Source organism: Haliaeetus albicilla, chromosome 23, assembly GCF_947461875.1.
Source record: "Haliaeetus albicilla chromosome 23, bHalAlb1.1, whole genome shotgun sequence".
Classification (NCBI taxonomy): Eukaryota; Metazoa; Chordata; class Aves; order Accipitriformes; family Accipitridae; genus Haliaeetus; species Haliaeetus albicilla.
The window spans coordinates 15,626,536-15,646,239 of NC_091505.1; the positions used below are offsets into that span (position 1 = coordinate 15,626,536).

The following is a 19,704-nucleotide window of genomic DNA, read 5'->3' on the forward strand; positions in this document are numbered from 1 at the left end:
AATAAAATAAAAATGGAAATGTGAATGATTGTGTTGGGAATGAATAGTCTCAGAGTGTGACAGAGGAAGACAGAAGAGGGGACCTTGGCAATTCTAGCAATACAGCACAACTGAAAATGGATTTTGTAGCATGGGCTCGTGTTTCCAAACCTGATGGTCTATATTTTAGTTTAAAAAAGCCCAACATCCAAAAAAAGGGATAGCTGAATTAAAAAAAAATTAAAATTAAAAAAAGGTACCTGAATTAAATATAACCAATGGTCTTCCAGTCAGTTCAGACCTCACACAAATCCTTGGAGAAGCTTCCCCTGGGTGCCATGGCATGTTGACCCCTCAAATGAGGGGTTTGTTTGTGTGACTCTGCTGTTAATGCTGCTGAGGGGTTAAAAGTAAAGTTTTGCTGGGGTGAGGAAACCAGAGATTATTTGCAGGGTGGATCATTGCTCATTTGTAGTGTGGCTCCCATGAGAACTGTGTTGGCACAGTGAGGGTGAGCTGAGGGCTGGAACGGGAGGCTAGCACATGGGAGAAGGATGGGAGAAGATTTAACATCTGTTTTCCATGATAGCCAGAGTGTCATCTGCAGTGGGTGCAGTGTAGGGGGCTCTGAAGCATACAGTTCAACGGTTTTTCCACAACTCCTCTGTTTCCTGTGTAGCACTGTGCAGATGTATTTATTCCCAATTTTCTGGTTAGGGATAAACCGTGCTGAGACTAGAAAATTTGGCAAGGAGTCCTTTGGGGCCATTAGAATTGGTCAGAGTTGTTTTGGTTTGTAGGTGGTTGGGCTATTTCATTGTTTTTAGTTCAAGTCATTAATGTCAGTTGTCTGGGGAGTTTCTGGCAGTGTGTTAGTTCCCAGATTGAACTGGTTAGCAACCAACTGCCATAGCTGGTGCCTATGCTGGGGCAGCAGTTTAGTCTCATTTTGTCAGCCACTAAAATGGTTAGTTTTGCCTGTGTCTTTATTCCCATTAATGATCCTTACCCTCCCATGTAAACCAAGCGCTGGGGTCTTTGCTGTGGTTCTAATGACTGTTTATGAATGGTCTTGGCCACCATCTTTTGGGCTGAGATGTCTTCCAAATTGTTGCACACCTACCTGAGAAGCAAAATTTACAATGTGAGTGCATGAAGAAAGATGCAGACATATGCAGCAACATATTTACTGATGATCTGCATGCTTTTGCTGAGTTTATTGTATTAGATGTCAGGAGTACAGTTTTCTTGCAAATGTGTGTGTTTGGGTTTTTTTCCTTTCTTTTCCTATCCTTTCTGTTTTTTGGCTGACCTTAATTCCTACTGACAGTAACTGGCTTGAGTTCTGTTCTAGCTGTGTTTAAAGAGTAGAAAACCAAACCCTAGGAGCAAGGAATTACAAGCAGTGAAGACTGCTCCAGCTCTCAGTTCCCCATGGCCCACCACAGCTCAGTTCTTCATGCAGTTGTTAAGGGTGGCTCTCAGAATGCTGTAATTAATACAGTGTTTTGGCTGGAAGGAAAATGCAAGAGTCCTTTGTTAAAAATTTTTTGGTCAAACTGGAGGAAAAGTAGGCTTGATTCTTTGTATCTAATCTGTGCTCTTGATTTATTTATCTGCTCTTGCATGTTCTCTAGCCTCTGCCATTCTGCTATCTATGTGCTAATAGAATTTGCCCTGTACCTCTCTACTGCTAGATTGCTGCTCCTAGCAGAGACATCCCTGGGGCTCATAAAAATACAGCTGTGGACAGTTTATGTCATGCCTCTGGCAAGCTTAGGGCTGCAACAAATGCAATGCATTTAAAGAAATGATTGCCTGTTTGTCATGCTGCAGGCATCCACTCCTATTTTTAAATATGTCTTCCTTGTTTCTGAGGACTTCATCCTTGCAAGCCAAAGCAGGAGCTGGTTGTGAGGGTATGGAGCACAGCTACTACCAGCTTGTGTGTGACTTGCTCCCCATCTCTAACCTGAAAAATGTATAAGAAACTCCATATTCCTTTTCCTTTGTGGTGGAATTAGGAATTACTCATGACAAATGTGCTGTAGCCCAGTTGGGTCCCTCCCATATGTGGTGGGTTGACTCTTGCTGGAAACAGGGTCCAGTGGGCAGGTTAATACATATGTATATATATTATATATATTATATATGATGAATGCTCAAAGTCAGTGTAGGGAGTCTGCAGTGGGATGTGGTCCTGGGAAGAGTCAAAAGAATAATCTTTAGAGAATAGGGAGCTGGTTGGAATGAGCTTGAGGCTGTTAGGAAATAAAGCTATTAGGATGATTGGGAGGGAGAGGAAATTAAATCACATAGGAACTGAGTGGATGGTGATGCCAGAGAAAAGCCTAAACACTAGAAGTAATTGTATGTGGGCTGCAGGATGGATCTCTGAACAGACACATGGGAAGGCAAGAGTTAAAGGACATGTTTAGCATCAGGGATGGCAAAAGTGACAGGTGATTGAATGTGAATTTAACTTGGGTATTTCATTCAGTCCTGCAGAAATGATGCTTTTAAGTGCAAAGTGATAGCAACAGCTATATTGGCTCAATGTGGACAAAGAATATTATGCAGCAGTAAAAGATGGATTGTTAGACTAATAAAAAATGAATACATGGTGTAAGGGGATACCTAGACTAGGTTGAATGTGTTAAATATGAATAAGCAAAACAGTGCCCTTGCTGTGGCTTGTTGGCTCCAGTTTTGTAAATGTTCCAACTCTTCTGGACTGCTTATTTTTATGTAAGGCTTGCACTGGGATGTTGATCAGCACATCAAGCCATTAATCTATTCTATAAGATCAGCATCACTGTTAACATCTTTAGAAGTGACAGAGTCATAGGTGGGACTCTACAGTTACTTCTCCATGGGCTCAAATGACTTGCTGCAAAAAATCAGAGATATTGCAAAAGATGCTGATGGTGCTGATACTGGTTTATATTATGGTGTGGTCAAAGTGATAAAATTGACAAACTGCAGGGAAAATGCACACAGATTATCCCCTCGTTTCTCCCCAGCATACATTTCATGCTGTTCAAAAAATCTATGCAAATGTCAGTAATATAGAAAAGAATCTATCCAAAGTCCATTTAGATTTTTTTATATAATGTTACTTTTTGCCCCTTATGGATTCACTTGTGCTTGAAAATTCAGGGAAATTAACCACATGCAAAATGACTGTTATGTATTTGCTAGATCTGTGCTTTCTCAATGGGTCACAAAGGAGCTTTTCTGCAGAAAACTCATTCCTAAGAACTGACTGGTTTTGGAATGCTCTTCAAAAATTAGTTGTGTTTCACAGAAAATGTTGTTTCCATTTTCATAATTCTCCCACCCATCCCTCTCCTCAATTAATTAAACCTTTATTAAACGTTTATCAAAACAAAACAGTTTGACTACTTGGAAACTATTTGTCCAAACTCTAAAGAGGAGCTCAAGGGGCAGCTTGGCACAAGCAGCAAAGCTGTAATCCCTGAAACTGGTCCCAGTTGACTTCAGCCAGCTTGTGTCTGGGAAGTTTATAGCTTATGTGTTAAAGTGGGGCAGAGTAAGATGGAGAGAGAGAAAGCTGAATGCAAAGGGACAGAAAGGAATAAACTGGCAGTGAACCAGGCTGGATGCTCCAAGAGGGAACAGCTAATTGAGTGTCATTAGTACCTTTCAGATACTGGTATCCACACACCTGAAAAATATTGACTGCCAATTACAGCAGTCCTGGCTTATTCTGCCTTGTGGTGTGGTGTGGTGGTTCCTTCTGTCTGAAGCACAGATTTGCTTTCAGACCTGTTTCCCAACCAGCATGGTACCCTGCTCAGTACTTCGCCATCTGGCATGGAGAGAGCCCTTGCCCTGGACAGCTTTAGGTTTCTAAATGTGCTCTCTGATTCACTTAGATTATGGTTTTGCCCAGTTCCTTGTAGAAAAATTACCTTTGATATAGAGGAGAATTAATAAAAAATTCTTCCACCATACCAGAGGAACTGTGGGAGAGAGACTGCAACTAAGAGGAAGGACTTTAAAGTAGGCGCTTAATTATATTTGGGGCTTTTTAATGCAGTGCTGTAAGTGGGAAAGAGAAAACTGTTTCCCTCTTGTTTTTTCAATACCGAAGGAATAAAATGTCTCCTGTCTGCTGTGAGCCTGCTCGTGTGGGAATGTTAGAGGCATCACTGGAGTCTTGCCTGAGTAAGAACAGCAGGTTGAGAGCCCCATGGAGCAGCACTGATATGCAGCCAAAAGAGATAATGGAAGAGTGGAAAGTAGCGTCATTTAAAGAATACATCATGAAGCAGTGTCAGGAGGTGTTTCTACAGATAAAGATAAATTACCAGTATGCAGTCATCCCATCAGCCAAGAGGAAAAATAAATTTTACTTATGAGAAATAATAGAGCTGCCTTTGTAGGAATGGTGCAATGCAGAGAGTGAAGTGGTCCTGATGGACTTCCCCCAAACCAGAATATAGCTGTGAATTTATAAAGGCAGCCAAAAAGGTGGTTTTGGTTCTCAGTTTCTGTTTCACTGTTGTTTCTCTTTACTGTACAAAGCAGTCATAATTCAGACCTGCCATAAGTTTTCAAAAAGTGTTGATCTTCATTGCCCTTGTTTTTGAACAACAAATTAATGGGCATTTTGGGCTTGCACTACAAAGGGTATTTTAACTGTTCAATATGGTGTGATTTCACCTCTGCCCTCAGCTGAACATCTCTGGGCTCCCATGCCAGTACACCTCAAGTGGGGCTGGAAAATGAGCTAGATTTTGGCAGTACTGTATTGCAGGTTTCACCTCCCTGTTTTCCCTTGGTTTTGCTCTGTCATTTCTCCACTTTGGCAGGCACTGCTCTTCCTGCTACACTCCATTTTTTATACTGGCTTTGTACCGTCATTCTTTAATCAGTGCAATGGAGAGGGGTTTTTGGAGACATGAAGCAATCTCAATGCTTACTTCAATTTTTACTAGGTCTAACTTCAGGTTTTTTATTATACTAACAAATGGAAATCTCGGAGCCATTAGAAAAGTAGTGACACTGAAATGGCCTCAGATTCACCCTTGATCCTCTAATTATGCTTTCCAAGATACTATCTCATTATCTGAAACTCAACTGTGTCATTAGTTATATCTCATTTTTGTAATTACAAGCTATATATTTGTCATATCTATGGAAGCAGAAAACATTAACATTATAAATCTGTGGTTTATGCAGCCTCAGCAGGAATTGCTAATGAGCAAACCTTCCTTTCTGTCTCTCTTAATTTTTTTTTCCAAAAGCTTTTCCAAAGCAAAGTCCTGTAAATGGAGATGGAGCCTGAAAATTTAAATGGTGAAGTGCCACCCTTAGGCCTTCTTCTTGCTTTGCTATTGAGGTATATGCGTCTATATTACTAGACCATGGTAATAAACTGCCTGAATTTGTTTTTTCTATTGCTAAAATATGTCATTCTTCATCTTGGTTCCACAAATAAAAATGTAAATGTAAATTTCAGAGTAGAAGATTAGTGCAACTAAATAAACAATAATCTTAGCAAGCATCTGTTGTCGTAGGAAAACTTGCACTGTGCAGGAAAGCAAAGCTCAAATTCAGAGTCTCTCTTCTTTTCTCACAATTTCTATGCATTTGTAGTCTGGATAGTTAGCGAAGTGGTCAGCAAAACTTAAGTGTTATGGCTGAGTGGTGAGAGTGATGCGTTTAGACTATGCTTTTCCAGGTCAATGTCTTGAGTTTGGTGACTTGGTATTTGTCAGCTGTGGTCTTCTTTCACATCTGTATTATACTATCATACGTTGTAAAGTCACTATGGGTGTCTCCATGAAACCATAGCCAAACTCCAGTGACAGTGGAGTCTCATGCATGGCAGATGGTCTTCCCTACCCTAAGAAGGGTTTCTCTATGCTTCTGGTGCCCTCCTAAATCATGTTTTCCCAGTCTTTCCTTTTATCCTGTGTGCTCTGCGGATTGATTCCACCCCAACCTATTGATCTTGATTTTTCTGCACTGCTATTTTGTTGGATTTAGTTCTCACTGCTGCCTAGGTCTGCATGCCTGCAATACACTCTCAGCTCCACCTGGACTTCCATGTGTGCGTGAGCTTTATTCTGCAACAGGTCACAGTTCTTGTTATAAGATCACTTTCTGCTTATCTCTGAAGTGCACATAGTGAGGCATTTTTCATTTATTTGCATTTTTTCCTTATTCCTGTGGTTACTAGAAAGTCAGTAATTTAAAATCTTGTATTTCAAACAAGTAAATATTTGGAGTAGGGCAACTCTGTGAAAGGTATGCTTTCAGTTCAGGATACAGTAATAAATTGTAATGCAAGATTTCTTTTGCAATTGTGTAAAATCTTTAAACAAACACGCAGAATACTTTTAAATTATCGCTAAGTATCTCTCAGTAGCATAGTAATTAAAATTCATACTCCTTTTCCTGAAATTCATGCTGGCTGTAAAGAGTAATATTTAGATCACTTTCTATACAAATACGACATTGACTTTCAAGAGTTAGTGGATTTGTTTTTTCTGGAAGTGATGATGTATTTCATTTTCGCTTGGCAAAAATGGTAACTGCAATTTACTGGATTTGTTGCTTTTATGACCTGTAGATGCACAGTGTCTGTGTGCCAGCATACATAACCCCAATTTTATTCTTTTATGCAGTCAGGGTAAGAAAAAAGATTTAATACTTTGATGACATTCACACCATGAAGACTTGCAATGGTAGGAAAATGGCTGTAGCCACCTTATGGAAACAAGGAACTTCAATGCACCAGCAGTTGCATATGACCATAGCATGGTGCTGCTGCAGATGAGGTTGGCTTCCCTTTTTTCTCTTCAGAATTTCCAGCTGACTGTTTTTGCATCCATTCACATGCACTGGATGAACTTCAGTCGGCAATCCTGTCTACACTGCTAGTCATCAAAGAGAGCAACACAGATGCATGTGGTGTAGGAGCAGAAATAAAGATGTTTGAAAACTTTGCTATACGGTCTGCCTAAGGAACTGCGTAAGGTTGCAGGATTTGGTTGGGGACATAGTGTGCCATTGGATATAGCATGTCCTGAAGCATAGATCAGATAGTTTTCTGGTGGTTTCCTAAGGCGTCATGAAAACGCCTTGCAGTTTTTTAGGTGTTTCCATTTTGAGTATTGCCACAGTTAGTGGTTATTTCCCTTCCAAGCAATCTTTTTTTCTGGCTGATTGAATTATGTCTTTCAATGACATCATAATTAGCAGTGCTGAAGTCATTGATTTCATTCTGAGGTAATCTTCTGTCTTTTCACAGCTTACCTTCCTACGGTATTCTGCAGTGTGCTTTGGGTATGGAGGTAATACCAATACTATTCCAAGAGTGCTCAAATGAAATGACAAAACATTTCAGCATTTCTATTTGCCTGAAGCAGCCAGATTTTCTATATCCATAGAATCGAACTTAAGTTTATATTTTTCTAAAACTAAAACCCTATTCAAATAATATATTAAAATGATCTAGATGCACAGTGTTGCTTTGCTGACAACAGCTGTCTGTTCTGGAAACAACATTGGTGTCTAATTAGAGCTTACGTTGTGAAAATTGTGTCTAGGCTTTACAGAAGATATTATGATTTCTACAGAGATGGAACAAAGCTGTAGAGGCTATTCATACTGCTTCACAGGGCCTGAAAAAAGCAGACACTATTTCACCTTCTTGAGTTATTGAGATTAAATTGATGCCTTGGTTTCAGCTGGGATAGAGTTAATTGTCTTCCTAGTAGCTGGTATAGTGTTATGTCTTGGATTTAGTATGAGAAGAATGTTGATAACACTGATATTTTCAGTTGTTGCTAAGTAATGTTTTGACTAGGTCAAGGATTTTTCAGCTTCTTACGCCCAGCCAGCAAGAAGGCTGGAGGGGCACAAGAAGTTGGGAGGGGACACAGCCAGGGCAGCTGACCCAAACTGGCCAAAAGAATATTCCATACCACGTGATGTCATGCCTAGTATATAAACTGGGTGGAGTTGGCCAGAGGGAGTGGATCGCTGCTCAGGAACTAACTGGGCATCGGTCAGCAAGTGGTAAGCAATTGCATTGTGCATGACTTGTTTTGTATATTCCAATCCTTTTATTGGTATTGTCCTTTTATTATTGTTATTATCATTATTAGTTTCTTCCTTTCTGTTCTATTATACTGTCTTTATCTCAACCCACGAGTTTTACCTCTTTCCTTCCGGTTCTCTCCCCCATCCCACTGGGGCGGGGTGGGGGGGGAAGTGAGTGAGCGGCTGTGTGGTACTTAGTTGCTGGCTGGGGTTAAACCAGGACAATCAAAAACTATAAAAATGATATATTTTATCCTCTGCAGGCCCCCACTGGGCTATAGGTTGTTTCTAAAGGTCATGCCATGCCAGGTCTCCGGGGGGACCTTTGACGGCGCTCACCCCAATGGCCAGAAGCCAGGCAAGGTTCCATGTAGCTGTCTGTCTGTTCCCAGTCTTTGTGCCCCTCCAGTCTCTGCAAAGGGCAGGCTCCCCACAAGGCAAAGGAAGAGCAGAGTCTGACTTCCAGCTTGCTTGACAATGGATGTCCCCTAACAGACCGTCTGTGCTAATGCTGCCACCACCAGAGATTTAAAAACCTGATTCACTCGTGCCAGTGTAAACCAGGAGTTGGTTTTGTCGGAGCTGGTGGTCTGTTGCATGAAGCTGATTTGCTCCATTCGTGACACCCCACAGTGAGTGTCTTCACCCGAGGGCTTGGAGGAGCAGGCAGTGCCATGTCTCACAAGCAGCACTGCTCTGCGGAGGGACGAGGCTGGGAGGACCATGCGGACCTTTGCACGCGGGTATTCACCAAAGCAAGACATGTCAGAGTCTGTCCATGGCCCTGGGAAAAGCATAGCATAAAGTGAATGTATTTGAGGTTTACTTTGCCGGGCTCATTCACTTTCATATCATCTATCTCCTGTCTTTTTAGAAAGAAATCTGCTAAAATAACTGTGTTTTGTGACATCTTTTTTTCATATAGATCTATAGGGAACAAGGTCTTTTTATGAAAATCCTTTTGTATATTTTAATTCAAATGAAATTCATGTTTAAATCGTTCTTTTTAGCTAAAATGTAAATTCAGATGCTAAACTGAACCAATCTGTCTGCTGCATATGCTTTATCATCTAACTGTCTTGACAACTCTTGTTAACATTTACATAGACTGTACAAGCTAATAATAATGATGATGATGGAATTAGCTTGTTACTATCTTATTTTTGTTATATAATTTTAATCTCTGTAGGAAGGAGAGCCACTATATCTTTTGAATTACTCAATGACTCTGCTTTACTATTATTACTTATTTGTATGCATTTGTTTCTCTAAATAGCGCAGAAAAGCATGCTGGTTTCCTTGCAGGGTATCTAGAAAGCTGTCTGTTGTGCTTGTCATCTAAATTATTATATTATTTAATAATGATATTTTAGCATGTTTAACTGACCTTTCTCTGAAATGTATTCAGTGCTGAATCTCGTTGACGGTAATTTGCAAAGTAATTGTGGACAACATGATCATGCATCTCATCTGCTCTATATAAATTTTTTAGAAGTCATATCATGGACTTGTGCAGAGAAGTTAGTGAGTTGGTGTTGAGCTGCTGAGTAGACAGTAGAGCAAGGTAACAGGTTACAGTGTGTGTCCTGGAGGAATGGGACAACAGTCATCTTACAGCCTTCGAGGTCTTGTGTTTTTTCAATTCCGCCAGTATCTTTGCTCTTTTATAAGATATGTAAGTTTGGTGGTTAATATATTTCTGTATTTTTCTATAGAGACATACAGGGTTTTTTTTCCTTCTGCTTCTTGTATCAGTAATATATAAAGGTAAATATAGGTAATTTTAATCTTTTCTATTCTGAGTATGAACTGCTTAAAATCTCTAGAATGGTATTTATGAAAATTTTAGAGAAGTAATCACAATTGTTAACCAATGTACAAGAAAGAAAAAACATCAACTTTAAATGGCTATATGGAATATATATACACTCAAGAACACAGTTTCACCATGTAAAATGATTTATTGACCTAGTTTTAACTTCCTGTTTAGGATTTTCACATGAGCAATAACAGCATATAGTTTTGCAAAAAAAGCTCACTAAAAAGCTAGTTTGACTTTATTTTTAAAAGGATCAATTTAGAAGAGAAATGAAAACTAATGTGAGGGAGCGAGCCATGTGTCTGGCTGAAGCTTGAAATATCTGGTTTATAATTATAGCTTTTAAATTATAGGAAAAAGGATAAATTCCCTTTAATTTTAACCTTTATTTTTATGTGTAGGGAGCAACAATCAGTAGTGCCAAAGCACAGGATTATAGCAATATATTACTAATAGCACAACATGGTATTGTCATGGAGGGACTTAAAGAAGAAATAAAAACTTGAAAAACTCCACTGGCCATTTGGAATGGTGCAAAAAAGATTTTCATGCTGTAAATTCTTGCATACCATACTGACTAGTTTTGATTTGTGCCTTCAAGGTTGTATCGGCCATGCTTATTCTTTTCTTCTTTGCCTTTGTTGAGGACCTTCAAAACCATCAGTAGCCCTTCAGCCAGGAGGCACAGTGAGCTTGCTCCTCATGCCCTGTGTCCGTGCCTCCAGCTGGTTCCTTTCTAGGAGTCTGCTCCCCCTTTCACATGCTCTGGCACAAGCCTACATATCTGAGAAAAAATGTTGCCATTACATAAGGAATGTGACTTGTACAGTGCACAAGTGGTGTGTGGGTGAAGGCACATCTTGGGGAGAGTGGAACGATGGGCTGTGTAAAAATAGGATTGCAGTACATGCCAAAATGAGTAAGTTATATTGTCGACTGAACAACTAAACCTAATCCCCCTTCTCCTGCCCACTTTCCTCCTCCAGCTTCTAATAACTGTAATCCAATAAAATAAATGACATGAGCTGAAAGGAAGTAGAAACTGGCTTAATTTCTGTCACTTGTCAAATATTCAATCATTTTGCCTGCTGTGAATTGCGTTGAAAATTGGCCACTTTTTTTGAGTTTGTAAAAAATTTTAATGGGCAAACAGAAAACGTTGGTCAGTTCTCTGTGTGTGTGTGTGTGTATAGGTGTATATAAATATATATATACACACACACACATATAAATAGAAAACTACACGAAGGACCATGCTTCACTGGCTTATTTAAGGATCATTCAACTGCTTTTAAAAATGTGTTCAATAGCAAATGGGGTGGAAGTTGCGAATAGAATGGTTAACTGTGATGAATTAGTGTCAAAATGTGAAGCTGATTAGTCATTTTATATCAGCTGTAATTATGGAACGTTACTGCAAATAAATCATTTACACTGGGATATACCAAAAGGTAATGTTATTGATTGTACCTGACATTTAGATAATAAGCTCCTATTGAAATCATACAAAAGGTAATTTTAAATCTTATGTCTTTGTCAGAGTTATGGGTTTATGGTCAAAACATTAAATTAGTTAGTTTTATACTACAGCTGTGATGCAGTTTAATTTTGCAGTGTGGGAAAGACAGGGCTATGCATAAGAGGCTAAATTTGAAAATATTTCTCATGGTGCACTGATGTGGACAGCCACCAAGTCAGACTTTCAGATGCTTCTAGGGCTTTCAGGTGCTGATATCTATCTTTCAATATCGCACTGGTTGGCAAAATGCCTTTGAAAATCCAGTGTGCAGGGACATCCATCTTGCACAAATCTAGAAACCATTGATCTGTGCTTCACCTTTGGGATTTGTGACATCTATTTTCTGTATACATTTGACTTAAAGCCAAAGGAGACCTGAAACTTTGCAAACCAGCTGCCATGCTATGAGCCAGCTTTGGCTCAGCCTTTGAGTTTGTAAACAGAAAGAGGCTCCTGTGTGCCAGGAGTTACCAGTATGAGTGTGGGTTGGTTGAGAGAAGTTCACAGTGCTAGGAAGGGGGCAAGGATCTTGTTTTTCTCCTTAAAAAGGGCAATTTGCTAGGATGGGTAACACCATCCCAATAATGTTCTTGTTTGTCCTCAAGTTCTGGGTGGCCCAGAGGAAACCTCTTACTGGATGTACATGAAGAACGGTTTTATATTGCCTTGGCAGCCACCGATGGATGCTTGAGGCAGTTGAGCAACGCCCACCTCAATTTATAACTCTGCTTTGCTCAGTATTTCAGAGAAAGGCCAGCAGTCTTGGTAAAAACAAGGGAGTTGGCGGGTTTGAGCTTTCAGCAACTTGTGAGGTGTCCGCACCTAAGGAAAAACTTTGAGGCACATGATAAAGAGATGTGTAACGTGTCCGCTTTGTGAAAAGACTGTGCCATTTCGGATATGTACCTTGCTGAGCTGCTTGTTTTCTCTTGTGCTGTAGGGCCTGCCAACCTGCAGGGTTGTTGCTATGATGGGTGAGCTCTGTTTCTCTAGCAATTAGAAAAATCTGCAATTTACTAATTAGAAGTGAAATAGTGAAAGTTTTTTCTGAGATATAATATCAGTATAGGTTAATTGTGCTCAAAAGACCTGTGTGTGATTACATAAATCACAAATTACTTAAAATGATGACTGTGATTTGATGAGTTTGACTATTGAGCATCTTCAGGGATTGAGGGAGACTTTCAGTGGTTTGTTTGGCATAAAGAAACTTAACTCTAATGTTTTGCTGTTCATGTTTGTGATGCATTCGCCTGGTCTCTATTTGCAAGATCAGAGTCAGTGGGCCAACACTTAAAATCTTTGAGATCCAGGCAAATTGCTTTTAACTTTATGAAATCTTAGTCAGAGAGGCATAAAAGGCTGCATGAAAACAAATACAGTGTCATGGTGTAAGCCTAGCCGGTAACAAAGCACCACAAAGCTGCTTGCTCACTCCTCCCTGCTGGCCCCGGTGGGATGAGGAGAAAATATAAAGAAATGTTTGTGGGTCAAGACAAAGTCAGCGAGGGATCACTTACCGAGGGAAAAGACAGGCTCAACTTGGGGAAGAAACAAAATCAATTTAATTTACTAAAAATCAAATCAAATCAAAACAAGGATATTGGGAAGTAAAACCAAAGCTTAGAACACCTACCCCCCATCCCTCCCTCCTTCCTGGCTCAAGTCCACTCCCAATTTTCTCTCTTTCCTCCCCCTGAGTGGTGCAGGGGGATGGGGAATGGGCACTGGGGTGAGTTCATCACACGTTGTCTCTGCCGCTCCTTCCTCCTCAGGGTGAGGACTCCTCATTCTTCCCCTGCTCTAGCGTAGGGTCCCTCCTATGGGAGACAGTCCTCCACAAACTTCTTTGGCATGGGTCCTTCCCACAAGCTGCAGTTCTTCACAAATTGCTCCAGCATAGGTCCCTTCTATGGGCTGCAGTCCTTCAGGCACAGACTGCTCCAGCGCGGGCTTTCCCATGGAGTCCCGGCCATCTTGGGGGGCATCCCCCTGCTCCGGCGTGGGGTCCTCCCTGGGCTGCAGGTGGGCATCTGCTCCCCCGCTCCCCTCCACAGGCTGGGGGGGGACAGCCTGCCGTCTCACTGTGGGCTGCAGGGGCATCCCCTCCTCCGGCACACCTCCTGCCCTCCTTCTTCACTGACCTTGCTGTCTGCACGGGGGTTTCTCTCACATTCCAATCTCCTCCTCTGCTGCAGGTTCCCCTTCTTACATCTGTTCTCCCAGAGACACTACCGCCATTGCCGATGGGCTCAGCCTTGGCCAGCAGCGGGTCCGACCTGGAGCTGGGGAAGCTTCTAGCAGCTTCTCACAGGAGCCACCCCTGCAGCCCCTTCCCCACTACCAAAACCCCACCACACAAACCCAAACCAGACAGTAGTTAGTTAACCTGTTGTTTGCAGATTGAGTCTGACAGCCTGGCCAGAGGCTTGCATGTACCTAAAGGCATTGGAGAAAGCATATCCCTTACTGACTTGAACTTGCCAGCAGAGGAGAGGACTCGCACGTGCCATGACTCACATGTGACTTCTCCCTATTGTAAATATTGTGGTCATACTGGCATTTTTTTTCTTAACTCCTCTCGATGCTGTCTTGGTCAGAAGCACGTGACTGACTCATTCCTACATCTGGGCATTGACATCATTGTGATGCACTTCTCATTTCTAGCATGAATGTTCCAGTCTCTCCAGTAGGGAATTTTAAATTAATACATGATGCCGTTTATTATTGATGAGAACTAAATGAACTAGAAAAATGGCATTCATGGCTTTCCAACTCATTCTCCATTGTGTTGAACATATTGGACATCAGAGCCTGTCAACAGAGTCATCTGAAAATGTCTCCTTCAGTGTTTCACTCCTAAAAGCCTGCATTATTCATCAGAGATTTTACTATGTTAACATATTCTTATGATCACATTGAATTTAATTCCAGTGCATGAAAAAGCAAGTTCTATGTTTCTGTTTGCATAAAAACAGATAAATGTATTAGTGCTTTATCAGCCACCCTTCTAAATCCATCATAGTAAGTCAGAGCAGAAGAAAGCACAAAGTAATGTCAGATCACGTAAAATTAAAATATTTGTAATAGCCGAGGTGATAATGAAGCACTAATGAGGAATTTTCTAGTTCTTGGATGAGTGGCATGAAATAACAGATGTCTGGATTTAGGAAGTTGAAGTGTTTTATTCTGTGGAATGGGGTGTCTGCAGCAGGATGCCCTCCGTGCTCAGGTCCACGTGTGCAGTGCATGTTACAGCACCGTGGCATGGGGAGTTGGAAATGCCCTGGGCAGGATGAAATACTTTGGAGTGCAACAGAAAGCAATGAAGACCTGAAGTTCTGATTCAGTTACTGCTTGGTAAAATGGTGGGAGGTTTATTTTCTGGTCTCTCTTTCTTTTATTTTTCCTCTCTTTTTGGAGACAAAATAAATGTATTCTAGAGAGTTTCTCTGAGCTGATGTTCAGGGGCTTTTTTATGACCAGCACTGTGACAACAGACATAGCAAAAGCAAATCAATTTTTTGGGGGGAGAAATTACATTCTGTTGTGTCAGTGGGCAAAAATGCACTGATGACTTTTTCTGAAACCTGATCAGAAGTATGGTAATTATAGGGCTATTTACAAGCTTGAAAATAAGTTTTCAGGGTTAACATTTACACATGTACATAACTGTGGATGATAATCATGGATTTAGTTCTGCATATGTAGTATTGTTTAACCTACAAAGTAGAGGTTAGCATGCTGGAGCAAAGCTCTGAGCCAGAATCCATGCAATTCATCTGCTTCGAGTGCTCACTGGGAGAGAGAAGATGATTGTGTTTCTCTGTGTTCAAAATGTTTTTTTTTCATGTAGCCATAAAACACCATGAAGGTCATTTCCCCATCAGCTCAGAATTGACATCTCATGTCAAGGAGTCTTGCGGTCCTGCTGAGGTAGCTAACTGCATGCCTACATAGAGAACAGGAATAGTATTTCTGACCATTTGTATGCTTTTATGTTCAGGGAGAGGACCAGTGCTGTGAACAAAGCTAAATATTTAGAGATAGTGTGAATAGAGTCCTGGAAACACATTTTGAGTCCTAAGTGCCTCTCAAATGACTGAACATTACTAGTTATGCAAAAAAGCATCTCTTAAAATTACTGGCATCATTTAAGTGTGGGTCAAGTATGAATTTGTCTTAGATACTAGATTGAAAGAAAAGCATAAAGTAGGCTAAATAGCAGGATTGTGGGTTGTGGTTTTTTTGGTTTGGGTTTTGTTTTTCAGGAGCTGCTCTTGTTCACCTGGCTGTTTTCTTTCTTTCTGTTGGGTTTTGGTTTGAATCAGACTGAACAGTATTTTTTAAAAACTTTCATCATTTGGAATTGCTTAGAAAAGTTTATTTAAGAAACCCCAGTCCACAGGCCTTCTTGAATAACATGTATCCAGTGACTCCGCTGCTGACACAAAGACAGTTTAGAGGATGTCAACAGAGAGAAAAGGGGATGGGTCAAGTACAAATTGTCTGACACCATAAGGAGCCAGGAGTGTCTCTTGTCCATCTGTCTTTTCCCTGATCAATTTTAAAGGCCTCTGCAGTTGGTCATATGAATCCCACCCACAGACCTGATGGCCTGGTTAAAGTCTGGGCTTTCTAGTTCACAGCTGGAGCAGGATTTCCTTAGCTGCTGGCTGCCCAGGAGCCATGGGCAAGGGATACTCATGTTTCCCCATCTGGAGGCAGTGGGTGAGCCCTGCCGGAGCTGCCAGCAGGAGCCCTGACAAGCTGAGCAAAACTAAACTGTCCAATGTTCTCCAGGGTGAAATCTTATTAGCAGAACGCTGGCTTTTTCCACTAACTTTTACTAGACTAAGCAAATCAGTAGCATGGTAATTATGATCTATCCATCTGTTTTGAAAACTCTTTATTACTCTCTTGCCACTCAGCAAGCATAGGCTTTTGATATGTATATTGAAAACACATATATAAGAAGCATTAGAGGTGTTTGCCTGTCTAAAGTATGGCCATTCAGTTTGGATTATTAAAGGAAAAACTATTTTAAAATTTGCTGCCTAGGGATACGTGAGTATTTTTGTACCACGAACATTTATGTAAAACCAACTTAATTTCAAATATTCATATTTTGTGAATGTGAAATTCAGCATATGTATTTGATTATTGTTGGGAAAAGGTGCTGTATTTTGCTGACTGCTAATGATTGCATTGGTGTTGCATCTCATTGGTAACAAAATCATGACAGGAATGCATTCCTAAAAGTTTGAAGGCTGCGTATTTCCACCTAAGGTTTGCAAATGCAGTCCTATCAAATGCTTTGCAAAGAAATTAATAAGTAATGCTGAATTTGACACCTTTTTTGCACTAATCCTACCTATCTTGCAAGCAGGAACAAGCTAAATTCAGTAACGAAATATTAATTGCTAATTACTGCTTAAACCTATGTGACCTTAGATTTCTTCTGGTGTTTAGCTTTGGGCAAATTATTTAAAAAAAGCAAGCCCTCAATATGTCTTAAGTTACTGTTGGTAGCACATTTCCACGAAGTTTTGAGAGGTGTATACAGACCATGAATGTATGTGGTGTAAAAAAGGTGGAGAAAAGACTACAGTAGATTTCATAAGAACATTTTGTGAGGAAAGAAGGCAGTAGGCAGTATTGAAGCCTTTATGTCAAGTAGAAGCATCAAAGCGTCAAGCCCTGTGCGGTGTGACTTCTGCCAAAGAAGTATGACGATTCTCAAAACAAAGCAGCTCTCCTCCATGTAAGCTTTGGATGTGAATATCACCTCTGTGATGCATGATAACTTGTGAAGGTCACTGAAAACACCCTTTTCTCATTTCAATGAATGCTTTTTGGCTTTTTATTTTCTATTTTTAGGTTTGGAAATTGTTAGTTTTCAGTTCTGCCCTGTTCACACCTGACTTCTAGTCTGCTTGCAGACTTTTACAGCTTGAACTGCTCTGCCACTCTAATCTTTAAGATAGTGGGTTTTCAAAGTGTGGTTTAAAGGCTGTCATGGTTTAACCCCAGCCAGCAACTAAGCACCATGCAGCCACTCACTCATCTCCACCCCACGCACTGGGAGGAGGGAGGGAATCGGAAAAAATAAAGTAAAACTCGTGGGTTGAGATAAGAACAGTTTAATAGAACAGAAAAGAAGAAACCAATAATGGTAATGGTAACACTAATAAAATTACAATAGTAATAGTAAAAGGATTGGAATATGCAAGTGATGCACAATGCAATTGCTCACCACCCGCCAACCAATGCCCAGTTAGTCCCCAAGTGGCGATCCCCGCAGCCCCACTCCCCCCCAGTTTATATACTAGACATGACATCACATGGTATGGAATACCCCTTTGGCCAGTTTGGGTCAGCTGTCCTGGCTGTGTCCCCTTCCCAACTTCTTGTGCACCTCCAGCCTTCTTGCTGGATGGGCATGAAAAGCTGAAAAATCCTTGACTTCAGACTAAACATTACTTAGCAACAACTGAAAACATCAGTGTTATCAACATTCTTCTCACACCAAACTCAAAAACATAGCACTATACCAGCTACTAGGAAGACAATTAACTCTATCCCAGCTGAAACCAGGACAAAGGCAATTGTTCAGCTTTGACCTTGTGCATGAAGAGTTGCTTCTTGTCTGTAGACTTTCACGTAGTATATTCTTGGAAAAGAATGAGCACCAGCAGTATCTCCCCTTTAAAACTGTTCCTGTTTGCAAGGTAAAGAACTGAAGGCACCAACACCCATCCCCTTCCCAAGGGCCAGAGTTCTGCCTCAGGATGGGAACAGCTCCTGGAACAAACTACACATGAGGGCACTCGAGGGATGCAAAAGCCAAAGAGAGCAAACCCAAACTCAAAATGAACAAATGACCAAAAAGCCCCCTGTTCTTAGCTGTCTTATCAGCACATTCCTTTCTAGGAATTTCATCTTCTGCACTTTGCTTTGTGCAAGAATAACCAAGTCTTGCAATAGTTTTTTTTATGTATTGATTTAAACTGCACGTTTAATATATAACTAGTGGATAATATATTCCAGGAATATAGTGTTATGCTAAAATACGATTGAGAACTGCAGTTTGATGCATAACATCTATTTAAAGTAGCCATGTAATTTATTGGAGCTGGGATTGTACTGAAATAGTTCTGCAGTTTCATTATCACTTCTGTAGGCAGACCTCTGATCTAGATAACCAAGTGAGTGCTATTTTGGAAGAATATATTCTAAATGCTTTACTCTTTGTGAATTACAGAGGGATAAAAAGGGAATGCTTCCTTTGTGAATCAAAGGATTATATTTATTTCTCAAGTATTCCAGGGCTTGCTTTTTTTGAAGCTTAAAATAGAACTTTCAGAGTTTTTCACCTTAACAAAATGCTGTTTCTAAAAACTAAAAGATTTCTGATCCCATGTATTCTGACAGTTTTCTTGTAGGGTTATTTTTGTCTAAACTGTGATTTTTTTCAGCCCATTCTGTAAATGTGCACCAGACCTTTTCTGCAAATCCATAGTGCAGGTTTAGCATTTCCGAGCAAAGTATATGTCTGTAGGCTCTGCATTGTGGTAGTCCTTCACAAATCATCCTGATATCTTAAAAGCTGAGTTCCGTTTCCGAAATCCCAAATTGTTGTTTTTTATAGAAAGACTTTTAAAGCTGATTCAAAGTAGCTATAAATCAAAGCCACAGCCTCTGAGTTTCCCTCTCAAAGGTGGCTTTGGAAAGCACCTGCTCGCAGCCCTGGCCTTTCAGGCTCCAGAAACTTCAGCAAAGTATTGAGACTTGAAAACTCTTGTGAGCACCTTGGCTCTGCATCATAGCAGCAACTCAGTGATGCATGTGATGCAGCTGTTCTTTGTTCACCTGCATCTGCATCTACATTAGTCTATGGACAACTCTTGGCTACCTCTTTTCTATGGCTCTCTAAAGGCCTCTGAACACGCAAGGAAAGGTGAGCAGAGGGGTGGCAGTGAGAGCTGCTAGAGGTGTGCTCTGTAAAACACACCCCTGCAGGGTCAGATCTTGAAGCACGTACAGCTATGTTCCTGGGTTTTAGAGAACCACTAAAACTTCTGCAAATAGTTTTGTTTGTTTGGGTTGTTTGGGTTTTGGTTGGGTTTTTGTGTGTTTGTTTTGTTTTCCTTAGCACTTCATATGCTGCTATTAACAGGAGCCAGCAAGCTGCTGTGTTCTGCAGCATTATTTTGGCAGATTTCCTTGATAGAGGTTGAAAAAGCTTGAACTGCACTCTACGCCTCTCCTTCCCTTGGTAGCAAAAGGACAGTTAACCTCTTACATC

At 40.7% G+C, this 19,704-nt stretch overlaps 1 protein-coding gene across 1 annotated transcript in view; it reads left to right on the forward strand.

Annotated features, from left to right (window-relative positions):
• The window catches only part of HTR2C (5-hydroxytryptamine receptor 2C), a 150,350-nt gene that overhangs the window by 20,082 nt on the left and 110,564 nt on the right, over positions 1–19,704 (forward strand). The gene's annotated exons all lie outside the window — the stretch shown is intronic.